Below are 26,298 nucleotides of genomic sequence, written 5' to 3'. Positions count from 1 at the left end.
ATTCCTTTTATTCTTTTTCTTCTCTGATTGCCATGGCTAAGACTTCCAAAACTATGTTGAATAATAGTGGCGAGAGTGGACATCCTTGTCTTGTTCCTGATCTTAGAGGAAATGCTTTCAGTTTTTCACCATTGAGAATGATGTTTGCTGTGGGTTTCTCATATATGGCCTTTATTATGTTGAGGTAGGTTTCCTCTATGCCCACTTTCTGGAGAGTTTTTATCATAAATGGGTGTCGAATTTTGTCAGAAGCTTTTTCTGCATCTATTGAGATGATCATATAGTTTTTATTCAATTTTTTCATATGGTGTATTACATTGATTGATTTGCGTATATTGAAGAATCCTTGCAATCCTGGGATAAATCCCACTTGATCATGGTATATGATCCTTTTAATATGTTGTTCGATTCTGTTTGCTAGTATTTTGTTGAAGATGTTTGCATCTATATTCATCAGTGATATTGGTCTGTAATTTTCTTTTTTTGTAGTATCTTGGTCTGGTTTTGGTATCAGGGTGATGGTGGCCTCATAGAATGAGTTTGGTAGTGTTCCTTCCTTTCCAATTTTCTGGAAGAGTTTGAGAAGGACGTGTGTTAGCTCTTCTCTAAATGTTTGATAGAATTCACCTGTGAAGCCATCTGGTCCTGGACTTTTGTTTGTTGGAAGATTTTTAATCACAGTTTCAATTTCATTACTTGTGAATGGTCTGTTCATATTTTCTATTTCTTCCTGGTTCAGTCTTGGAAGGTTATACCTTTCTAAGAGTTTGTCCATTTCTTCCAGGTTGTCCATTTTATTGGCATAGAGTTGCTTGTAGTAGTCTCTTAGGATGCTTTGTATTTCTGCAGTGTCTGTTTTAACTTCTCCTTTTTCATTTCTAGGTTTATTGATTTGAGTCCTCTCCTTCTTTTTCTTGATGAGTCTGGCTAATGGTTTATCAATTTTGTTTATCTTCTCAAAGAACCAGCTTTTAGTTTTATTGATTTTTGCTATTGTTTTCTTTGTTTCTATTTCATTTATTTCTGCTCTGATCTTTATGAGTTCTTTCCTTCTACTAACTTTGGGTTTTGTTAGTTCTTCTTTCTCTAGTTCCATTAGGTGTAAGGTTAGATTGTTTATTTGAGATTTTTCTTGTTTCTTGAGGTAGGCTTGTATTGCTATAAATTTCCCTCTTAAAACTGCTTTTGCTGCATCCCATAGGTTTTGGATCATAGTGTTTTCATTGTAATTTGTCTCTAGGTGTTTTTATGATTTTCTCTTTGATTTCTTTGGTGATCTCTTGGTTATTTAGTAACATATTGTTTAGCCTCCATGTGTTTGTGTTTTTTTACTTTTTTTCCCTGTAATTGACTTCTAATCTCATAGCGTTGTGGTCAGAAAAGATGCTTGATATGATTTCAATTTTCTTAAATTTACTGAGGCTTGATTTGTGACCCAAGATGTGATCTATCCTGGAGAATGTTCTGTGTACACTTGAGAAGAAAGTGTAATCTCCTCTTTTGGATGGAATGTCCTATAAATGTCAATTAAATCTATCCGGTCTATTGTGTCATTTAAAGCTTGTATTTCCTTAGTAATTTTCTGTTTGGGTGATCTGTCACTGGTGTAAGTGAGGTGTTAAAGTCCCTCACTATTATTGCGTTACTGTCAGTTTCCTCTTTTATAGCTGTTAGCAGTTGCCTTATGTATTGAGGTGCTCCTATGTTGGGTGCATACATATATTTATACTTATTATATCTTCTTCTTGGATTGATCCCTTGATCATTGTGTAGTGTCCTTCTTTGTCTCTTGTAACATTCTTTATTTTAAAGTCTATTTTATCTGATATGGGTATTGCTACTCCAGCTTTCTTTTGATTTCCATTTGCATGGAATATCTTTTTCCATCCCCTCACTTTCAGTCTGTATGTGTCCCTAGGTCTGAAGTGGGTCTCTTGTAGATGGCATATATATGGGTCTTGTTTTTGTATCCATTCAGCAAGCCTGTGTCTTTTGGTTCAAGCATTTAATCCATTCACGTTTCAGGTAATTATCGATATGTATGTTCCTATTACCATTTTCTTAATTGTTATGGGTTTGTTTTTGTAGGTCCTTTTCTTCTCTTGTGTTTCCCACTTAGAGAAGTTCCTTTAGCATTTGTTGTAGAGCTGGTTTGGTGGTGCTGAATTCTCTTAGCTTTTGGTTGTCTGTAAAGCTTTTGATTTCTCCATTGAATCTGAATGAGATCCTTGCCTGGTAGAGTAGTCTTGGTTGTAGGTTCTACCCTTTCATCACTTTAAATATGTCATGCCACTCCCTTCTGGCTTGTAGAGTTTCTGCTGAGAAATCAGCTGTTAACCTTATGGGAGTTCCCTTGTATGTTATTTGTCATTTTTCCCTTGTTGCTTTCAGTAATTTTTCTTTGTCTTTAATTTTTGCCAATTTGATTACTATGTGTCTCGGCGTGTTTCTCCTTGGGTTTATCCTGCCTGGGACTCCCTGCACTCCCTGGACTTGGGTGGCTATTTCCTTTCCCATGTTAGGGAAGTTTTCGACTATAATCTCTTCAGATATTTTCTCGGGTCCTTTCTCTCTCTCTTCTCCTTCTGCGACCCCTATAATGCGTATGTTTTTGCATTTAATGTTGTCCCAGAGGTCTCTTAGGCTGTCTTCATTTCTTTTCATTCTTTTTTCTTTATTCTCTTCCACGGCAGTGAATTCTACCGTTCTGTCTTCCAGGTCACTTTTCCGTTCTTCTGCCTTAGTTATTATGCTATTGATTCCTTCTAGTGTATTTTTCATTTCAGTTATTGTATTGTTCATCTCTGTTTGTTTGTTCTTTAATTCTTCTAGGTGTTTGTTCTTTAATTCTTCTAGGTCTTTGTTAAATATTTCATGCATCTTCTCGATCTTTGCCTCCATTCTTTTTCTGAGGTCCTTGATCATCTTCACTATCATTATTCTGAATTCTTTTCCTGGAAAGTTTCCTATCTTCACTTCATTTAGTTGTTTTTCTGAGGTTTTATCGTGTTCCTTCATCTGGTACATAGCCCTCTGCCTTTTCATCTTGTCTATCTTTCTGTGAATGTGGTTTTTGTTCCACAGGCTGCAGATTGTAGTTCTTCTTGCTTCTGTTGTCTGCCCTCTGGTGGATGAAGCTATCTAAGAAGCTTGTGGAAGTTTCTTGATGGGAGGGACTGGTGGTGGGTAGAGCTGGGTGTTGCTTTGGTGGGCAGAACTCAGTAAAACTTTAATCCACTTGTCTGCTGATAGGTGGGGCTGGGTTCCCTCCCTGTTGGTTGTTTGGCCTGAGGCGACCCAACACTGGAGACTTCCTGGCTCTTTGGTGGGGGCTAATGGCAAACTCTGGGAGGGCTCACGCCAAGGAGTACTTCCCAGAACTTCTGCTGCCAGTGTCCTTGTCCTCTCATTGAGCCACAGCCACCCCCTGCCTCTACAGGAGACCCTCCAACACTAGCAGGTAGGTCTGGTTCAGTTTCCTGTGGGGTCACTGCTCCTTCCCCTGGGTCGCGATGTGCACACTACTTTGTGTGTGCCCTCCAACAGTGGAGTCTCTGTTTCCCCCAGTCCTGTCAGAGTCCTGCAGTCAAATCCCACTAGCCTTCAAAATCTTATTCTCTGGGAATTCCTCCTCCCGTTACTGGACCCCCAGGTTGGGAAGCCTGATGTGGGGCTCAGAACCTTTACTCCAGTGGGTGGACTTCTGTGGTATAAGTGTTCTCCAGTTTGTGAGTCACCCACCCAGCTGTTAGGGGATTTGATTTTATTGTGATTGCGCCCCTCCTACCATCTCATTGTGGCTTCTCCTTTGTCTTTGGATGTGGGGTACCTTTTTTGGTGACTTCCAGTGTCTTCCTGTCGATGATTGTTCAGCAGTTTGTTGTGATTCTGGTGCTCTCACAAAAGGGAGTGCCTCATACAGTTTTCAACCACACATATTATTAGCTTTTTTCTCTCTTATTTTTTGTAAAACTATTAGTTCCCCTAATCTCTGTGATTATTGCAACTTTAGCCATTGGTTCAATAAAGATAGGAAGAAGCAGATGAGTCTTGGAGAAAAAGACAAACCAGTGCCCAGAATTCAAGAATTGCAAGATTAGGGAAGGTCTTTTTGTTCCTCAATTGTTTTAATTTTCTTTTCTGACTTAAACACTGGAGTTTGAACATCTTGGGCCTAAAAATGAATAGAGGAGAATGATTTGAACTGGCTGGGGTTGACTAGCATAACTGTTGGTATTCAGTGCCCCTGGCAGCATAACTGGAGAAGTACAGGGGCCATTGTACTCCCTTATGGTTACTAAAGCACAGCTACTTTTTAAAAGTTTAAGTACTACTTAATAGATTTTGAAATTTTACAATATTTATTTCATATAGAGATTTTAAAATAACTCCTGTCTCCCATCTGATATATCTTCTCTCTGCTCAAGACCATAATTTTGGGATAACCTAATATATGTTTTACATGTCTAATTTAATAAACAAACAGATTGCAGAGGAATGGGTTGGCCTTATGATAGGCCCTGCTAAATAAAACTTCTACAACAGTAGCAAGCATTAATTGAGTACCTACATGTTTAAATGGACCACACAATTTACATTTGATAATTGTAGTACTTTTTACAATAGCACTAGGAAGTAAGTACTGTTAATTTATTACCCTTTTAGAAAATTCTTCTTTTTTTTTTTTTTCAGAATTCTAGACTAACACTATAGAGACAGGTATTAACTTTTCAACAACAGATAGGGAATCAGAGGAAGTTGTACTCTTGTTTGAGGATGGAAGAATGAAGTTGTAAGTGCCCAAATGAGATATAAGGATGCCAACTCTCTTATGACCCTGGAAATGTCATAGGAGGTAGGAACACTAAGGACAAAATATCTTAGGGTAGAGAATGGGTCTGGGCAAGTGTCTTAGTGCAGAAGAGAGACATCTGATAAATGAGGTAGAAAAGGAAAATTATCTCTCACGAATGTGATATTCAATGATAGATAATCCTGAGTTGAGAACCGTAGGTCTTCTAATTAGTTGAGAATTTTTGCACAAGTTGGTTTTCTTTGACTGCTCCTAAATTGACTCATCTTTAAAATGAAGAAGGTAAAACATACTGATTTAACTTAATGGGAGAAAACATAAAAATATACACATATAATTTAGTCACTTATAAATACAAAGCAATGTGGAGCTAACAAAATTATGTTCAGTAGTTAATTAGAAGATGTTTCCTGATTTGGTATTCTGGAGCTATGGATAATTAACAATTTCTGACAAGTGGTTCATCTAAACAATATGATTCAATGACTGTTAATTGAATTATGTCTACATATTTGTTACTTCCTTTTGTTTGTCTGTATCAATTTAAGTTCACAATAATAGATACATTACATTAAAACTGCTTACCCTTCTATGTCTGCTGGTTAAAAGTTTAAGTCAGGTTGAATGCAATTTAATTAATGTTTTTTATCTGGCTGCTGTTTGTTTGCTTGTAGACATTTTTGCTAATGTTTATAATGAAATTGGATACTGCCCATAGGTTTTAGGTATGGTGATAGCAGTCAGAACGCCTGGGCCCCTAGGTTCATTTCTGTCAATTAATGATATCTCACTGAGGCATACACTTGGGGGTATGGCAAAAAATTAGAGTGATACAAAAACAAAACAAAAAAGGATGCAGCTTCCGGCTTCCAACAAACAGTATTTCGTTCATACCCTGCCTTTGTTTTGGAAATCTGAGAGGGAGTGCAGAAGTTTGAGAGTTTGTCTTTGAGATCTGAAGACTCAGGGTGGTTTGTTATGGAATGGGAGATGTTCTACACAGTTTTTAAGATTCTCCAAAATTCTGGAATCGGGTGGGGGGCAGTTTATCAGCTTTTTATCATTTATCAAGAGTGAAACAATCACTATGTACATTTTTTATCCCACTTGAAATATTGAGTCAGTGTCAGTAGAGGAAAGAACCCAGAAATGACTTGGTCTTTTTATTTCTTCAGAATGAATCTTTGGGTATGCACAATAAATTGTTTCATAGCATAATTCACTGGGGGCCCTTGAGTTTCAGTTTGTATTATATATTCATAGCTTTTTGTGGCAGCCATAGGCCATGAGTCTTAGGCTTGACATGATGAGTCTACAGGGAGAAGGATGCAGTTTGTGTTACAGATGCCCTTAAGAGGGTTCCCAGCTGTGTACTCTGCTTTGAAAATGGATGCAAAATTAAACTTACCATAATGACTTTGGTGGAGTTAGTGAGAATGTCTTCAGCTGTACAGGTGCTACAGATAAAATGACTTATTTAAACACTCAGATTTCTGCAAAGATGGAGAATTACGAAAATGAATATGAAAGTTTGTCTACTCTGTCGTTTTTAATCCTTTCAATGAGTATATAAACTTCTGAAAAAGAAAAAGAAATCCTCACCTGAAGCCAGAATAAATGAGGGGAATGAATGCTTTTCCAAAATTCTTACATTCTCAAAGGAAGTTTTAGAGTCTTCCAAAGAGATTAGTTGCTACCTAGAGAAATCTAACTTAGGAGACTCTTTACACAAAAGGTATATTTTTAGGTTTAGAGAAAGACAACTCCATTGTTCCACCCAACAGTGGGATTGATAGATGTTGTGGCATGGATACAGTCTACAGATACTGCTTCTAATAGTGCTGAAAATGGCATTGCTCCTGTCAAGATCTTGGTCTTATCATAGTAGGGCCTCTTCCATAATAGGCACTCTAGCAGTGATAGAAACAATCCTAGGGAGTATTCTTCTGACGAATTTCAATGGAATAAGGAATAGAAAATCAAAAGCACTGTTTAGTGTTACCTTGATCTTTGCTTCAGAGTCCTGGAAATTACTCCAATAATGGTGGAAACATCAGCTTGTGAAGGGAGGAAGAGTGCAACATTGAAGAACCATATTCATTACAAATGTTTTTACAGTTTCAAACCTAAGGTGCCACATTACTCTCAATTCATGTGAGATTATGAAACCACTATAGCACCCTACCGTCTAACCATGTAATTAACAGTTTCTCTATTTTTAAGCCCATACAACTTTTCTCCTGGGCTGCAAAGGTTGTTTCGTTCCATTACCAATACCAAATCCAGCATCAACAGGTGGATATCCGGAGGTAGGACCCAGAGCAGCCTTCCTAAAAGCTGATTCTCCAAGGCTCTGCAAAACATAGACAAAAACTAGAGCAGTATCCTATGTGCTTAAATTCAAATAAACAATAGGGTTCCTGATCTCATCTTAGAAAGGATTCTGGCCGGGAATTCCTAGCTTGAGTATAAGCTGTGTGGCTGTGTCTGTATCCTGGGCAGACATATCTGGAACTTATAAGAGGTACTGATAGTGTTTGGGGCTCAGCAGAAACCTGTTTTTATGAGAAGCCACTCAGAGTGATCTTGCCCCAGGCTGGATTTATTTGCCCTCCTGAATATCCTTAACCCTAGATACCACTTTAGTCTTAGTTACTTCCCCTGCTTCCTGGATGAATGCCTTGGGCCATTCCAGGGTCATGAAGTCTTACCCCACATTGTGACCTTATCTCTTGTCATGATCTGTGACTCAGTCTTTCTGGTGGCAATGTTTGGGTTTTGGTGGGAATCACAGCAGTTCCTGAGTCCAGATTCAATGTGATAGGACATACAGAACCTTTGAATATCTCTGGTAAGTACGAGAGTTGGAGAAATACAGTCTGGAACAGGGGTTCTCTCTCTGGGGAAAATTTGGATCAATGAAAGAAAAGTGATGTAAAGGAAATGGAAGATAAGGTTTTTCACTTTTCCTCCCTACTTACGGATTGTTTTAAGACACAGCAGTTCCACAATCTCTGTAGAGATATCTTGAATAACTGAGATATTGTGGCCGGTTTCACTATGTACAACTTTGTATTTATGCATCTTTTCTGTTCATACCCCACTTTCCTTTCCCCCTTATTCTTGTTTTTTTGTTGCTGTGGTTTTTTTGGTTTTTTTTATTCAGTCGAACTCTACCCTCAGTAAAGCACTACCATCTGAGTTTGGCCTCAGGATCTGTTTTCTGGGGAATGAGGTGTAAACTAGAGCTTTCCCAAAGAAAGAGACAATCAAATGGATAAGATTAACCTGCTAATTAAAGCTTAGTTTTAAAGGAAAAAATATGGTTTTAGAATGGCATCAGTTGCTTGCCAGTTCTGACTCTACTGTACATGTTTGCATTACCTGAAGAAAGAATGCAGTGGTGGGACAAGGGTCCGGATGAAAAATGAACCAAAAAACCCTTATTTCTTTAAAAACTGTAGGGCACTGGAGCATAAGCAACACTATTTTGAACCCATGTGCACATTGTAACTTTTAACTGTAGAGTTACACTAAAATAGTTGGATTTGTAGTTAAGAACCTTTCTATGAAGCAAACTCCAGATCAGTTGGCTTCAGTGGAGAATTCTACCAAACACTTTTAGAAGACAGTATTTCTACAGAAACAACAAGGTGTGCTTCTTTGTGGACGGAACCTCTGTGCAGGTGGCAGTCCTCCGGCCTGTACAGCAGCTGCACTCAGGGTCTTGTCTTTTCCTGTAGAAGGTTAAAATTCTATGCAAAGTATTCTAGCTTCAAATTGCATATGGATCAATCCAACTCCCAATTTAAACTGACAAAATTATCCCCATTTAACAATCACATAAGAGTTAATTTGTGTCATAGAAACATGTGTTTTATCAGAACAGACTACAGCTCCAAATATAACTTATTCAATTTGTATTTCTTGTGGATTCAGTGTTAAGTATGGGCCTGAGTGACCTTGACCACAAATTTACAAGCTTTGTAAGGCAGATTCTGCATGTGCTATATTTATTTACAGACATAGCATAGAAACATGTTTTGTACTTAAGCAGATGCTTAAAAATGCTTTGTTGGATGATTGTTTTGGTAGAAAAAATTTTTATAGTTCAAAAAAACCTAGTATCTCATATTTCCATGGTCACTAATTTTTTTCAATTACATTAACCCAGTGAATTAGGACATGTTTATTGTATGATTTTTACGTATGTTAGTATCAAATTTCAGAGAATTCAATGACTAAAACTAGCATGAAGCATTGAAGTAGAGAGTAAAAACTCCCACATTATATCCTTCTTCTATACCATCTTGCCCTTTTATGATGTAAATTCTAGGTCTTTTAAGGATTAAATGCATTTAAGTAAAAGGGGACAGGATACTAGGGAAATAAATTACAGAAGATGCACTCTGCCTGAAACATTAAAAGCGGATAAAGTGACTGAAGTACATAAAACTGATGTGAAACTGAAAAATAAATAAATATGGGAAAATCACTAGATTTAATGGCTTCCTGAACCTGAATTGTTCTTCAAATATCTGCTGCCCAAAATGGTCCTTTATCAGTTGTCTTCTTAATTATGGCCTATTTTAAATGTCTGAAAAAGACTTTGGAAAATAATTTATTTATAAAAGTGTTTATATACAATGAAAACATCTTCCTCACACACACACAAACACACACACACCCCAACACCATATATTACAGTAAAACACTGTAACATGTAACACATAATTAAAGTCTGAAATAATTCAATTGCTTAAAATACAGGATGGTATTATTGTGACTTTATGTAAATGATTCAGGCATGACTGCACAGCTAGCTTGCCTGTAGTTCTCTGGATTTGGGAGCCAATTGTCAATTATTTTAAATCTGAAGTCATAGTGTTTACTATAATGAGTGTTATCACAAGATTTTACTGTATTTATATACAATTTGGTTCTTAACATGATTTTTAATACTGAATACAGTATAATACTCATCTTTTTTTCATTAAATAATGTATATTTAGATAAAGAATTAGATTAAGTATCTGTCTTTCCAATTTATAGAAAATATTTTTAATTCTTGTTCATCCTTGTAGACATGGTACATATTAATAAAAGATTTGGTTACATATTCAGATGGAAAGCATTCATGTAAAATTTATTAAAGAACATTCATAGCTGACAACAGTTGTCTTATATCTTGGGACCGAATTGGGGAAATGCATATTTTTTGTTGGATTAATTTTTCATAGTATCTTAGAATACCAAATATTGGTGATAGGTAAATAAGAAAAATATTGAAGATGGCTGAGTAGACTAACTTGTTTTACATAAAAATATATTAGCAAAGGAGAGGAAGTGTGAGGAAAGAGAGTGCTCTTTCTGGATGAATTTTAAAGAACATGAAGGGAAGATTTGGGGATACTTTTGGGTGTGTAAGATTACACACCTACACACACAGAAATGGAAATGGAGAGAGGGAAAAAAAAGAGAAGGAGAGAAAATGAAAAAAGTTCTATCTGCTGGATTATTATGGAGTTCCATTCCCCACTGTCATTCTTTAAAGGATTTTGGGAAAGATATAAGCCTCTATCTTCAATTATGTAAATTGTCAGAGTAATGCTTAATTGACTATTACTCTGTATCTGGATTAGGCCTCAAGATGCTTCAGCTTTATTCAGGTAACTTTTATTCTGTGTGTCCTCACCTCCAAGTCTGGACCTATAGTCAAGTATTTATTTGCACCTGAAGTTTAGCAGATTAATCCTGAGCCAAGAGTACATTGTTGCCATTATCATCCAAGTACTAGCTATTACACCAAGAGATTAAAGCTGTTCAGACATGAAATGTGAGATTTTTTTAAGACTAGTACAACAAAAATAGAGGAAAATAAAAGTCTCTGAGATAAAAATTATAATTTTTTTCAAATATTTCTATGTTTTTTTAACCACAAAGTACTCTATAGAGAATTAAAATATGTCCTATGTGAGTTTATGAAAATGGAGGAAACTTAAGAAACACATGAAATCACAAACTAGACCTAATTTTTACCTCAATTTTCAAAAACATCAATTTCTTAATGCATATGAACCCCTTTAGGGTAGATGGGGGAAATGAAACTTAAACTAGTTCACAGACATTTTCTTGCTCCATTGAAACATCTCAGATCTCCTAGGGACTTTGTTGATGCTATGAGACTTGCAAACACATTTTAGAATTATCATTACTAGCTCAACCCAACAAAGGTTTGGAAGTTCTGCTAGAAGCTTACAACAATAAAGGCTTGTTTGAATCCCAGTCCACAACTTGATTGGGTTTCCCTTCTCCATCTTGGAATTATACCATTTGGGATGCATGGTCTCCAGTATCACAACAGCAAAGAAAAAGAGCCATGGGATCTTGATGAATTCTTTTCAAGAATGGGCCTGGAAATGTTTTAAATCACTTTTGCTCAAATCCATTGGTGTGATTCGATCATGTAGCCTGAATGTAGCTAAAAGGGAGAGTGTCCATGAAGAGGGGAGTAGTGTAGAAATATACCCTGAATAGGTAGATACTGTGGGAAGATAGAGTCTGTCAAAAAAAAAAAAAAGAATTACTGTCAATAGGGAAGAGAAAAGGAGCAATGACTAAGCCTTGGTATCTTTCTTAAGAGGTAACAAAGCAAAAGAGGAACCAGAAAGAGAGACTGAGAAGTAGTTGACCAGTGAAGTAAGAGAAAACAGAATGTGGTGTTCATGAAGTCAAGCAAAAAATTATTTTCAGAAGGAGAGAGTGGATTAATTGTGTCAAATGTTGCTCTAGGACAAATAAGACTAGAACTGAGATTTGACCATTCAGTTAAGCAATATCATGCTTAGTGGTGCCTTGTCAATAATAATATTAATGGAGTAGTAAAGTAAAGCTAATAAAAGAAGACGAAAATGAAAGATTGGGCAGAGAAGCTCTAGATATAGTTACGTAGACAGCTCTTTAAGGAAGTTTTACTAAAAAGAGATACAGTAAAATATCGGAATGGCTGGAAAGGGAAGAAGAGCCTAAAGAGATCTGTTTTTTATGGGAGAGACGGCAAATTTTATATAAGGTGATGAGAATGACACCACAGAGAACATAAATGTCACGATGTGGGAGAGAGTAGAGTGAATTACTGGGTGATTATTGAGTTAGCAAGAGGGAAGCATAAAGTGCACGAATAGGGATTTGATCTTGAATGGAAAGTGGGCGTTTCATCTCTGGTAACAAGAGTGATGATAGAGCATATGAGTACAGCTGCTAGTGAACAGAGTGGTGGGAGTTTATGAAAGTCCACTTCTGATTATTTAATTTTATAGAAAAGTAGCAAGTATGCCATCATATAACTATGAGATTATGGGGTGGAATGGGTATTTGAAGAGCAAAAAGAAAGTGTGAAATGTTTATCTAGGAGAGTGGGAGAATGAATAGGCTAGGAGACATTGTATAATTCTTGGTCATTAAGATTCAACCTTCTAGATTTAAATGACATCAGTCAGAATGGATTTGTTTTTCTTTAGCCATGTTTAGCTACACAAACATTTGTGCATACTAACGGTAAAGGTAAAAAATACTAGGGTTATGGATTTTTCAAGGATGGTCTTTTCTAGAAGTTCAGTAAAGCCAACAAAGAACAAAGGAGATAGGAATTTGTGCAAAGAACTGACTTTAATGTTTGTCCATAGAATTTATTATTCATGAAGTGGGAGAATACACATCAGGTGTGTAAGGTACAAAGGCAAGGCAAGCTGACTCTAAATGTTTGGCCCAGGTGAAGTTGAAGAAATATTAGAGCTGGAGTATGTGAGGAAATGAGCTAGAAAGTCAGCAGGAGATGGTCAGAGTTTAGGATGATTTAAATTGACATTACAGAGAATTTATACCTACTGGTAATGGCACATTTTAGTGTAGGGTCTTTCAACCTCAACCCTATTGTAATTTTGGACTGGATAATTTTGTGTGTGTGTGTGTGTGTGTGTGTGTGTGTGTGTGTGTGTGTGTGTGTGTGTATGTGTATGAAGGCTACCATGTGCAGTGTATAAGATATTCGGCAGGATGTCTGGACTCTATTCATTAGATGCCACTAGCTACCCTGTCTTCCTGACCCAGTTTGTGACTACCAACAGTATATCCAGATATGTCCAGATATTTCCTGGAGAGGCAAATTCAAGAGAGTAGGGACCATGCTTGACTCTTGCAAGAGGATAGATTCCCTCTTGACCCCTCTGCATGGACAGTAGAAAAAATAAGGAGGCTAGATCCTACTCTGAGTGCTATTTATCTTGATTCCTATTCCAGAGGTAAGAGGGTCTAGGGAGACTGAATCTTACCCCAAAGTTTCCCACTCATCAGGAGGAGTGATCTTGAGCTGGCCCCACTCAATGCAGGAATCCAAGAGAAAACCAACTCAGTGTGGTAGAAAAGAAATACAGAGATGGGATTTGACTGGACTGTTAATGATAGTGGAATGGAATCTATACATATGTTGGAGAGAGTCACAAATATTTGATTAAGGGAAGTGTTTAATGGATAAAAGAAAGGAAATTAAGTTCTTCCTTCATCTTTACAACTCTCACCCTCCAAATTAGAAAGAGTTGCTGTTAATGAGTAAATTAGGAAAAGAGTTAAAGAAGCATGATAGTTTAAATTTAAATCTACCTAATAAAGAGACAGTTCAGGGACTAAGAGAAAGAAAAGGTAATAAGCAGGTTAGATGAGCATTTTTGGCCTGAGGTAACTGCTGAGTACATGAGATGTGTATGTATGTGTGTGGGTATACATGTGTGTCTTTATGTATCTGTGTGTGTATACATATTTATATTTGTATAGAAAGCTAGATAAATAGATCATAAATATATCAGACATACATTTGGAGTTTATGTATATATGTACACACATATACATACACACATGTATTCAGAAAAGGAGAATAGAGAATATAAATTTCAAGAAGTTTGAGTTACTTTGTAAATGGATTAACCTTATGAATTTTTCTGGTAAACTTTATTAAAAATATTGCATTATTCAATTGCTTTTTAATTATTTTCAGTATTAGATTGGCATTTCTAGTATTTCTTTGTCTGCGACTCCATACCAGGCCTGTAACATGAGGTTACAGTTGCTTACATACTTAGTGGTATTTAGAATACAACAAAACTACGGGATAAGAAGAATGTTAGGCCAAGTGACTGCCTTACTATGATTTAGTGTTTTATTTTATGTGTGTTTGTTTTAATCGCACACTTTTGGGGATGTGAATTCAGCAGTGTATCTAAGGAGTCATTCCCAGGTTAATTCGCATCACATCTGATATAAACCAAAGTTAGTTCTTCTGGAGCTTATTTCACAACCAGTGTCTTTATTATCGCTCAAATCTTTTTTAAAACAACTCTTGTGGAGATTTTGATTAAGAAGTATGTTGTGGGATTTAGGTAAAGGCAGACTGAAGTTACATCATGTTTGAAGAGATACTGTGACATTTAATGATACTACATAGACTGGTATTGTCCAAGATTTTAATCTTAAACCTATATATTTTTACTTAATAGATGACAATGGATGCCTTTGTCTGGGGTTTAGCCTCATGTTCTGAAAATTTGATTTCTCACGGGCATGTCAACTGATGCCTGTGAGAGATGTCAAAGATCAAGGTATTTATTATACTTACTAATGTTTTTGCTATCAATAGCTAAATACTGTATCAAAACAAACAAAAAAGAAATTGACTATAATTAGCATAATATCATCTTTAAAACTAGGTTACATTCTATAGCATACAGATATCACATCCAAATAATTATTTTCCCCACATCTTCATAGCACTTACCCTTTTTTTCCAATTCATGGATCATCATTTAAAAGATCCTGGGAATATATATCACCCTCATGTGCTTGTAGATACATTTCCAATGAGTATGCTTTCTGCTTAGCCAGGATAAAGCCTAGGTTTCTTTCTTTTTTTTTTTCTTTTTCCTTTCCTGTCTCTCTCTCTAATTAGCTGATTTTTGAATTGTTAAACTGTTTTCTAATTATGATGGCTTATTGAATTGCTGCTTCTGTTTTGTTTTTTTTTTTAATATGTCTTTTTTGAGTGACAGGACAGGGGCCCTAATAATCAGATTTGTACTGTCATGTTTCTTCAATGATCAGAATCAAGAGGAAGAACACGCCTAATGTGTTATATTTTCCCAGTGAGATCCAGGCACTGTTGTCTCCCAATTAGGACAAGACTTTTTCTTCTATATGACCATCCCTTTCCTTTTTTTTATCATTTGAAGCCTGGAGCTCTTGGGAATATTTTGCTGAATGGCTGTCCTCAAACTACCATGAGACTACTAGATCCTAAGCTGTTTCTAAAGTTTTAAGATTTAGAAAGATCCTGCTTTTATTAGGAGGTAACTTAAAGAAAACAGGAATCATTGTGTTATTTCTTCAAAGACATAAAGATCCCTAGAAAACATAGTACTTTCCCAGAGTCTCTCATCACCCTGGAGAGTTCCATATTATTTACTATTTGGGATTACAGTAGTTTAGCTGCTTATGGAAATGCAAAGATTAATTGGAGGAGGTGTCTATAAATTCTTTAAAAGTTTTTTTTTTTTTAATTTTATTTATTTTATTTATTTATTTTTGGCTGTGTTGGGTCTTCGTTTCTGTGCGAGGGCTTTCTCTAGTTGCGGCAAGTGGGGGCCACTCTTCATCGCGGTGCGTGGGCCTCTCGCTGTCACGGCCTCTCTTGTTGCGGAGCACAGGCTCCAGACGTGCAGGCTCAGTAGTTGTGGCTCACGGGCCTAGTTGCTCCGCGGCATGTGGGATCTTCCCAGACCAGGGCTTGAACCTGTGTCCCCTGCATTAGCAGGCAGACTCTCAACCTCTGCGCCACCAGGGAAGCCTCTTTAAAAGTTTAACTAGAATTTTGTTAATTAATGCCCTTATGGAATGAAATGTGACGTGTGAATGGGCAAAACTAAGAAAGGCCTTGTTGATAGAGTACTCCCAGCCTGCAGAGTTCACTTCTCAGAGTGACTTGAAGCAAGGTCAGCATTACTGGGCTGGACCAATTGTGGGTTAAAGGAGGAACATGCACTGAAGAAAGGAAGAGGAATAACTGAAAGGGAATGGAGAAAAGCTGAAATCAAAACACTTAACGAATTTAGATTCTCACCAATAAAGAATACAGACTACATGCAGTAGTGCGGGTGGCTTGGTTCCTCTGACTGACAGTGCTTGAGGGAGTCTGAGGGCCATTGGGGATCTAGAGATACGAGGCCATCAGTTTGGTAAACAAAATGTTTCACTTTCTACTTCCTAACACATGCCAGAACTCAGGGCCACTTTGCTGTGTACCCTTAGGGAGAACAACACAGATTATTCAGATTTTTTTTCTCTCTCTTCTTCCTAAAAGAAAATAGAATGAATAAATAGATAAATAAATGCATAGGTAGTAAACTGGAGGTACTGCTGTTTCAGTCTTCATGAGTTCTTTCTGTGTGTGATGTCTCCTGTCCCCTCTCCCAAAACAACATTGTACTTCAAGCAGTTAGATTTTCCTTGGTGAGCTGTCTTCTTCCCCAGATCTTCTGAGTAGCAATGCAGAGTGTGTTACCAGGTGCATAGCCGTCAGCCTCGGACCATCTGCGGGGGCTTGTTTGTCAAAGTTCACAGCTTAGCAACATTTACCGCTGCTCTAACTTTCTCTGCAATGTTATGGTTGTAATTACTTGGTGTTATTCTGGGAGTTAATTGCCAGGAAACAAAATTACGGGAGCATGTCTGCTCCTTTTGCTCCTCTGAGACTACTGCAAAAGAATTGGAAAGAGGTGAGCCTTAATATCAATCCAGCATGGACCATTTCTCTCGTCACTGGTCTCACTGAAGGAGCTCACTTCAGGAAAGTCACAAAGAGGTCAGAGATTTTTAAACTGCCAACTTAGATCTGCATTAGAACTTCCCAGGACTTTCGGTAGTTTGGTACGGATATGCCGGAAATCTAGCTCATTTCTCTATCTATCATGAGATTGCAGAATAAAGCCCTGGTTTTCATTGTGCTGATAGAGCAGCTCTTGGAGAAAGATTTAAATGAGGCATTTTAGTAGTGATTATCTTTTAAAACCATTATATATTAAATTATTAGAAAAAAGACTTTAATCATTTGAGATAACTGAATGACATCATTGATAAAATTTAATTGAATGGTGATTCAGACTGAGAATGTGTGAAATACATTTTAAGCCTGAGAGAGGATCACCTCAAACAGGACATTAAATTCAGAAGGGTTTATGTCATCACTAGTATATCCATCATCCTGGGGTTACTCAGAGTTTACCAAGAAACAGGGAAAAGTGCCGCATCAGCTCATTTTCCCCTTCAAAGAGAGAAAATTGTTTCCTTATTGTCTGAAGTAGCAGTCCCTTGGTACTGAAGTAGCAGTTATTGTCTGAAGTAGCAGTCCCTTGGTACTGCTTGTATCTGTTTGGCCGCCACCCTCACTGTCAATGACAGAAGGTACCTTCTGAGCAGCTCATAGCTGCCGTGTGCTCTTGCCCATGCCCAGCTGCTCGGCTTCTTCTTCCTCCTTCGACTTGGTATCTGTCATGGCGTGAGCTTCTCCTAATAACCCAATGTTCACTTCACATTCAGACAGTGAGAGAGGAAACTATTTGTCTTAATTGCTGAGCCTTCAGGAGATGTTTTGTTAATAGTGTTAAGACACCCTCATCTAAACTCTTGCTTTAAGATGGGAAAACACTGCCTGGTGCTAACATTTAAATTGTTTTAACTTTAAAAATGTTCACGTTCTACACTGAAGGGCAAATACACTTAAAATTAAGCCATCATTGCTTAATAAAGTAATATCTCATGAACTCGCATGAGTTTTTAAATGGTTTGCACATTGATAGAATTTATCACATGTCAAACTAGTACTACTGGAAAAAATTCTGTTAAGACATGATTTTAAATATTGACATTTGGGAGGGGAATAGAATCATTGCTCATAAAATAAATAAGACTTTAGGACAGTCTTAAACTTCTTCAGCTAGTAAAGGCTTTTCTTCAGGCTATAATGTAAACTTTAGAGGGTACAATATTTTCATGGAATTCACTAACTTTTACGAACGAAACATTCAAGAACACACTGAGTTTTGTTTTGTTTTTAAAGCTAAACAGTATAACTTCCATGTGTGGTCTTCCTCTCAAAAAAACATTTTATGGTGTGATCTGGGTTGGCTTATCAGATGGACCAGCAACGCCATAACCTGCAAAGGTGTCAACTGGGGCGAGACACTGCTGATAACACTGAGAGGGGTTCTAAAGTGCGGTGCAGTAAATCTGCTAGGGTCAGACAGGAGCTGTATATCACTCGATGTGGCCTCCCTTACTGTGAGACAAAGGGGTCAATGCTTTCCGGAAATCATGAGTCTGGCATGGAGCAGTATCTCTGCATCAGAAACAGTCTAACAGTTTCAGAGGATGTGTTGCTGTGCTCAGGCAGAAACAGTCGTTCTTTGTGTGTGATGCAGGCTCAAACAGCAACTTAATTTCAGTTGGTCTCATCAGAAAAAGGGCACTTAACTTGGGCATTTGCATGAAGAATCCAGATGGTTTGATCAGTAGCTGTGATTAGTTTCTGCAGTTCATGGCCCCAAAGAGGAGAGTATTATCTGCCAGTCTGTAGTTTTCCAAGTAGCAGATGAAACATGACGTTGTTGGCAATCACTCAGGCTTCAGTGAAATTGTAACACATTTTACCAAGGTGAGTGTTGGCCAGGTATATAAAAATGGCCATGAGTTCTGTCCACTGAGAACAGTGATCACACCATTTTCTATTCTTCACTGCAAGCATTGAGGTTGAACAGATGCAGAGAAGCCCAGTGGATGCCATCAGTTTTCAGCTCGGCCAAACCATCAGTGAACTAGTCCCAGACATTTAGGGGAAACTCTGTGAATCGATGGACCCAACAGCTTTCCCATAAGGCTTTGGCCTGGGGAATGAAATTGCTCTCAACGTTGTTTCCACTTTTCAAGTAAAGTAGAGAGATGGGGACCAAGGCCAGGCTAGCTGCATTGTTGAATGTAACATTTCCAGTTGTCAAGTGAGGCTTATTGGGTCCTTCACACCTTGTTAGTTGTTTAGTCCAAGTTAACCCACACCAAAGTCAGGCATTCAGGTTCAACAAGAACCCAGTGGAAAGCTAATAACCACTTTTCAAAAGGAGTAATCCTGGCAATCGATTCATGGATGCAGTGAGGCCAAAATCCAGGGGTTGCCTCTACATTGAGGCTGCATCCTTTTGACAGAGGTCCAATTGGCAGTCATCAATCACAGAGACTCATAGCTCAAAGAGGCCATTAGTGCTGTGGAGGCACAAAGACAGAGACTGTGCCATAGTTTCCTGGATCACTTCTGATGCACACTGTTGGTTTCGGTCCACACAAAGGATGCTGACTTATCCATTGTTCAATATGAAAGACCAAGGAGAATGTCAATGCTAAGCACATATTGTCTCTAGTACTGAGGCTCTAAGAAGGTGCTGGGCTGCCCATGTGGTGGTAGGGGGCTGATGAGACAGCAGTTTGTCCTTAAGGGATTAAGTATTTTTAATTCATTCACGTAGTCCCAAGACATTTAAGTTGTCAGGCAGGTACCTGAAGTATGTCAGGGTTTATTAGCTGCTCTTTCAGGTGGTAGTGTGATAACACAGTCAAGGCTTTTGAGACCGAATTCTGACTTGCCAACCAACAAGATATCATGTGCATGGTGAAAGCTTTGAACATCAAGGGAAAAGGCCCTCATGCTAAATCCTTAACAACCACTGGTTGCAAATGAAAGGGGGATTTAGGGAAGTGATTTTCATGTTGCATTTTTCCTATACTTTTCCTAGTCTGGAGAATCTCCTGTCATTTATGCTCTGGGGAAGTACACACACATAACATTCATTCCTACTCTACTTTTAGATGAGAAACAACAACCCACCACAACCCACCATGAGGTCATGTTAGCTCTTCTTCACCACTGTGCTCAAATCCTATTAGTTGAGTCTGGATGCCTTTTCCATCTATGGTCTGGACAACACTGTGGTTTGGGCACACATATCCATCAAAGCCATAACAGTTTGATTCTCTCTCCTCCCCTAAACCCCCCAGCATACTTAGAAGGGTGCATATGGTCTTTGATCTCTCTCTAGGGGTAATGGAGATACCGGCCTCTCCTCTAGTCATCTTTATTCTTAGAACAGCTGAGGTCAGGGTAGAGGGCATGGGAGGGATTGGTGACACATAGAAAGAAAGTGTTACCATGCCCAAGGATTTGCATTTACTTTTTGTTTTGAGCAGCATGCTGACAGCTCATGACTCAACCAAACTTCTAGTATTTGAGCCTGCTCAGTGCTCTGCATTGTAGAGTAAGATCTTCCTGGCTGACATCATCTAGTTCAGCCTTTAAAGCCCTTGGCTCAACATTTCACATCCACTTTCTATTTTTGGATGAGATTATGGAGTTTCTGGCTGACAGGCTTGGTTCACATGAGGTGACTTCCTTTGAGGAGTTCACCTACATCTAAAGCATCTCCTGCCCCACTGTGAAGGTAACATTGTTTGAGTTCTGTCCCCAGGCTAGAGATGTTTTACAGATTCTGAGGCTGACTTCAAGAATTTATCTAGATTTATTTGGGTCAGTTTCTCATTTTATAGAGGCCACCTTCATCAGTATTGAAAACTCAATCCCAGGCAGTAAGGGTCCCTGAATATTAGTCAGTGCCTCATCTGTGGTTTCCTACAGGAGTTGGTCTGTCTCATGGAAATCTCCCAAATAGGAGCAAAGCTCCCTTACAGCAAGACCTATTGCAGAAAATTCTGAGACTTTTTACTGTCTTCTCTGAATGGATCTAAGATTGCCATAATAGACATGATGGATACAAGAGCTGTAGGACAGCCCAGCTGTTTCCAGTCTTCTTTAACAGTATTATGTGCCCTGCCTCCTCATCTCACCAGTGACCAAGACAAAATTCCGATGTTTCACTTGGTTTCTATTCATAGTTGTCCCATATTTCCCCTATTTTATGTTCAGTGTGGAAGCACGTTTTTGTAACTATTGTCCAAAAGCAAGAAGGAACCTGCTGTTCATCTAGGACACATTTTAGGACTAATTGTTGCAAGTGATGATAAGAAGACAGTTTTTCCTTGACTGCCAGAGGGATTAAGTACTTTGCATCCACTCCAGAAATCTCAGGAAATTTAAATTGGATAGCAGGTCCCTGCATTTTGTCTGGGTTTATTAGCTAACAGGACACATTGACGAAGAAGTTCCCTACCAAAAGGACTGTTGGCCATCACTGGGGCACAGTTTGGGCAGCTCTCTGGTACTCTGCCTGTAACCACGTCCCCAACTCCCCCTTTCTTTAACTGGCAATAAGGTAGAGAACCATTTACTTCCCACTGGACTACACAATATTGTCAAAAGGTTTGCTACGGATTCCCAAGGACTTCCCTTAAATCTCATTAACTGGTCCACAAGGTCCTAATACTTCCTTTTTCAGAAAGTCATGTCACTCTCATAATTCCATCTTCATCATTAAATCTATCAAGAAAATGGAAAGGTTTGTGATTTTATTCTACTTTCAAGCACACAGTTTATATACTCTACTTTCGTTGATGGCAATAGAAGACACAAGCCCCAGGTCAGGGAAGAAAGATGGGTTATTACTCATAGCCATAATAATAGCAAGAGTATCAGCCTGTTTGTACCAGTTCCTCAGCCTCAGTTCCCTCAGGGTATTAAGATAAGGACCAGAGGATGCCTGTACTAAACTGCATTACAAGAGAGGAACCCTGAGGTTTGGGATTTCAAATCTTCTCTAAATAGCATAAGCATGACTTTCCTTTGCTGGAGGAAGAGATTATCTCTATTATACTAGAGAGTAAGAATATGTACCCTTTGCCACAAAAGGGTGTGCTATCTCTGTTTCCGAAGGCTGTTGCTGTACCAGCAACCTTGTAAAGATAGTCTGGAACAAAGAACAGTCAGTGCTTGGCTTGTAAGACTTGCAGAATGTGAGAGACCCATGGAGAATTGCCTTCCAACATTGAATAATTCAATTAAAAATCAACTCCAGATTAAATAATGCTTCTGGTAGAGGTAAGAGTAATCAGCAAGTTTTAAGTTCTCATTTTAACAAAATATATTAGTTTGATTGCCTTACATTGTCTCCTTCCAGCTTCTAGGCTTCGGTAGTAGCTCAAAACCTATTGGTTTCACAGATGCATTTTGTCTCAGGTTAACTGGCCTCCACTTGGGGTCCTCAAGCTCTCCGAGAAGGGCATTTTGGGAGCCTGGTGTTTTCATAATTTGAGTTCAAATGGCCCCAATATTAGGGGAACTTTTTAAAAGTGAAATGCCAATTTTAGAGATTTACATAGCAAGGACATATTAATAACAACTCAAAAGTCAAGGAAATGGAACATTGGTTCGTATGCAAACAGTACTAAAAGAAGGAACATTTTTTAAAAACTCTGTCTGACCCATATTGTGGCATATACATAAAGAAACACTATTCTTACAGGCTAATCAGATTGTATTTTCTGTGAAAATCTGTTCCACAAAAATGATGATATATGACAGGAAATGTCTCTTTAAAATGCTTATGCTTAACATGACTCAAAACCTTAAATCCTCAATTTGGAAGATAACAGTATAGTTTGGCCTCATGCCCCATTTCCTCCTTCATTAATTTTTGCTAAGGGGGGTTTCTGACATGAAGGAGAGAAGTCCTAGGGCTGCGCACAATGCTTTGCGCATATTTTAATACAAAGCTGCCAGATGCTTCCCCTCCAAAGGAGGGATGAAGGTCAATGGGTAAGTGTGCTTGTTGTGAAGCATTTTTACTGACTGCATTATACCTGCCGTGTCAGCACTACCCAGACTCAGCTCTGAGGTTCAGCAGAGGGAGGATAAAGGAAAGGTGAATTTCAGGTGGTAATTTAGTGCAAAAGAATAGCACTCAGGGAATAAAGGTGGTGCTGAGAACTCATTATGCCCTTATAAAAAGGTCATTGCATAAGGGATATCTGTCTCTCTCTCTCTCTTTTTTGATATCCCTCCAAAAGGAACAAAAGGTGTGTTTTAGATGCAAGATACATTTTCCTCCTAGTTATTATTCTCCTTGACACCTCTGAATATCCTGTTTGCCCTCCAGGTAATCCAGGAAACTTGTTTCCTTGATGTTAAAGAAATGCTGTATAAAACGATCGTATCTACGTGTGCTTGTCTGTGTGTATACACGTGTGCTTGTGTGGATGTATTTGTGTGTGCAGTTGTGATCAGAAAGCTTGGAAGCACTTGGGGAGTTTGATTTCTCTTTTGTTGTTGTTGTTGTTGCTGTTTGTTTACAGTGATTGGAATTCTGATAATTGTCTTATATTCCTTCTTTTGTCTCTTGGGCTCTGGAATCTTCTCTCATCTTCACTGCCCTGCTCTCTGTGGTTTATGGCCTGGATTTAGCTGAGATCAAGAGACTGGATGGTAATTATGAAGCAGAGGATGTGCTTGGAGCTAGAGAACCAATTAAAGTGAGTTTAGTAAGATTAAATAATGTTCAAGGTAGAAGAACATTTATTTAATGTAAATGCAGATACTATGGTAATCGACTAAGTTCTTTCAAATCTGTCTTTCTGCATATCAGTGTGACTGCAAATGGCATAATGAGACTATAATTTTCATTAGTATAAATGCTCACTGCCATTTTATGTGCATGACATAACTGTCAAATTATGGTAGGCCACTGGGCGAGGCACACAGCGGGGGTCTCAACCAGGATTGATCCCAGGAAATGAGCCAAGGGATTAAAGAGAAAAGGGTGAAGCAAAATCCTGAGATGGAAGTTAGGCAAGAGAAGCTTTGAAAATGAAGCTGGGACTGCCAAACAGAGAAAATGGGGCCTGAACATTGACACTGGGCAGGGTTCAAGCTTGAGCTTTGTCAAAAAATAAAACAAAGAACAATACAGCTTTTTTTTTGTTTTGTTTTGTTATAGTTAATGCCTAAATTTATTTACTTGCCTGAGTAGGGAACTCATGCCAATGAAGGAATTCTCTGAGTAGAACTCAAAAGAAAAAAAAAAAAAAAAAAAAATCAGGGTTTTCAAACTGTTACAAACAAGCTATGCCAGTGTTTAAGCCATTTAAGTTTTGAAAACTAGAACTTTTAATAAAGCAGAATTCACAGCTGGTTAAATTTTTTTTATTATTTATGGGTAAAGAACATATTTTCAGTTCAGGTCTGGCATACCAAGGTTACCCAGTGTTCTTGGTGGTTTATGATTTTCTACTGTTGGAACCAATTATGAAAAAACACAACACTTAGTTTTATTTATCACTCATACAGCTATAAATGAAAAATTTTAAAGAATCCCAAGAAAAATGAAACAGGAGGAGCATTTAGGTCATGTTGTAGGTTGGGTTTTCTAGAAGCCGATGCTAAAATGGGGGTTGGAATGCTAATCAGGGATCAGTTCCTTTGAAAAGGAAGAAAGGAAAACAAGATTTGCAAAGGACAAGTCAAATTGCAATAGAGATCTAGCCAAACTTCAGCTAACCTGGGTGGGTTCTCAGATTTATATTGCCATTGAAGTGTTCCACACCAGACTAACACGGCCACGCCCTTTACCCTTGCCTTGTTTGGTCATTGTGTCATGGAATTCTACAGGAATGTGGTGGCCTCCAGCCAGTCGGCTCTCTGAAACTAAGGCAGACCCTAAAGTTGCTGGTATTTGGACTCTGTCTGCTGACCAGATAACCCATAGCTGGGTAGCAAGTCCTAACCTACAAAATGTAAGATACAACCCAATAAAAACATGTGAAAAGATACTTTACAAATGAACATATAGAATGTCCCGAAATGATAATTGCATACATCATTATGAGGGAGTATATTTGCGTATGTCATCATTAATTGGGAAATGTAAATTAAAACCACACGCACAAAAATCAAATCACTACACAGCTACCTAGATGACTACTATTACAAATCAGCTTCCAAGAGTTGGAGAAGGTGTGGATCGAAGAAATACTAGTAAATCGTTGCTGAGATTTGTAATGGTACAACAAGTACTGGAAAATAGTTTTGACAGTTTCATCAGAAGCTAAAAAACAAAAGCAAACTACCATGTAGCCCACCAGTTTCACTTTTTGTATTTACCCAAGAGTAATAAAAATAGCCACACATACGTGTGTACGAATGCTTATAGTAACTTTGTTCACAGTAGCCAAATACTAGAAATCTGCAAACATCCACAAAATTCATCAAGAGATGAATGGGATATGAATCATCAATGCAAGAAGGAAAAACCTGATAAATGCAATCTTAAAAATATGATATGCTGAGCCATAAAAAAGAGTATTGTATGGTTCTATTTATATGAAACTCTAGAAAATGATCTAATCTACAGTGACAAATCTGGTCAATATTTTCCTGAAGCTGAGGGTTGAGAAGGGATTAACTAGAAAGAAAGGAGTACAAAACAATAATTTGAGCTAAGGGAAATCTATACCCTGATTTTGGTAATATAAACATTTGTTACAATTTATCAAACTGTGTACCTAAAATAGGTATTTTATGTAAATTATACTTTAATAAAATTATTTAAAATAATCTTATCTGACATTTTAAACATATTTATTGTGATACAATTTACATACTATAATATCTGTATATTTAAAGCATACAATTCAATGTTTTTTAAGTATATTACAGAGTTGCACAACCATAGTCACAATCTAAGTATAGAATATTTTCATCACCCTAAACGAAACCTCGTACCCATTAGTAGTCTTTTCTCTCTTGCCTCTTTTTCATTTTCTCTTTTTCTCCATATATAGAATAAAAGTATGCATTAGTACAATGTAGTTCATATTTATACTATTTTGTAAGAATTTACTTATGCCATTAAAATTATTGGTAAATCTAAAGGCTGTATAATATTGAACTTTTTGAATGTATCATAATTTATTTAAACATTTCTCCATTATGGGATATGTAGATTATTTTATTGAAGGCTTTTGAGAAAAGCATAGAACATATTAATATAATAGCTTTTGTTTAAGTGAAGACAATTATATTATTTTTTGCTCTCTTATTAATCTAGAAAAATGATCCCAAAGAATGATAATAAATAATAAAGAAGAGTGGATATGAGTACAGACTGTTGAGAATTATTCACATTTTAAATCAATACTTCTTTTAGTACTAAATTTGTGATTAGTGAGGTTTGCATGGACTAGGTCTTAGGGAGAGCTTTTTAAATTAAGGAGTCAGAGAAAACTATAAATTTTTTGAATCAATTGTTCATAGATAAATTTTGAAGTAGAAAAAATACAGCAAAACAGTCAGTAGAAAGTTATCTATTTGCCTTCAATGGAATCATTGCATTCCATCAGCATATTTCATGATTTGAAGATGTGAGAGTCATAAAGGACCAAAACACAAAACAAGA

The 26,298-nt window shown here is 37.6% G+C and overlaps 2 long non-coding RNA genes across 2 annotated transcripts in view; both read left to right on the top strand.

The window, feature by feature from the left end:
- LOC309639117 overlaps window positions 1-26,298 on the top strand; it is a 352,791-nt gene that overhangs the window by 135,491 nt on the left and 191,002 nt on the right. The window lies entirely within an intron of this gene.
- On the top strand, window positions 6,653-24,911 carry LOC309639121. Its single transcript, XR_014251483.1, has 3 exons — window positions 6,653-12,804; window positions 12,835-17,195; window positions 17,237-24,911. It is a non-coding gene; the product is annotated as an uncharacterized lncRNA (long non-coding RNA).

Source organism: Balaenoptera physalus, assembly GCF_965194825.1.
Source record: "Balaenoptera physalus genome assembly, chromosome: 12".
In the NCBI taxonomy this organism is placed as follows: domain Eukaryota; kingdom Metazoa; phylum Chordata; class Mammalia; order Artiodactyla; family Balaenopteridae; genus Balaenoptera; species Balaenoptera physalus.
This window is presented reverse-complemented; position numbering and strand designations above follow the sequence as displayed.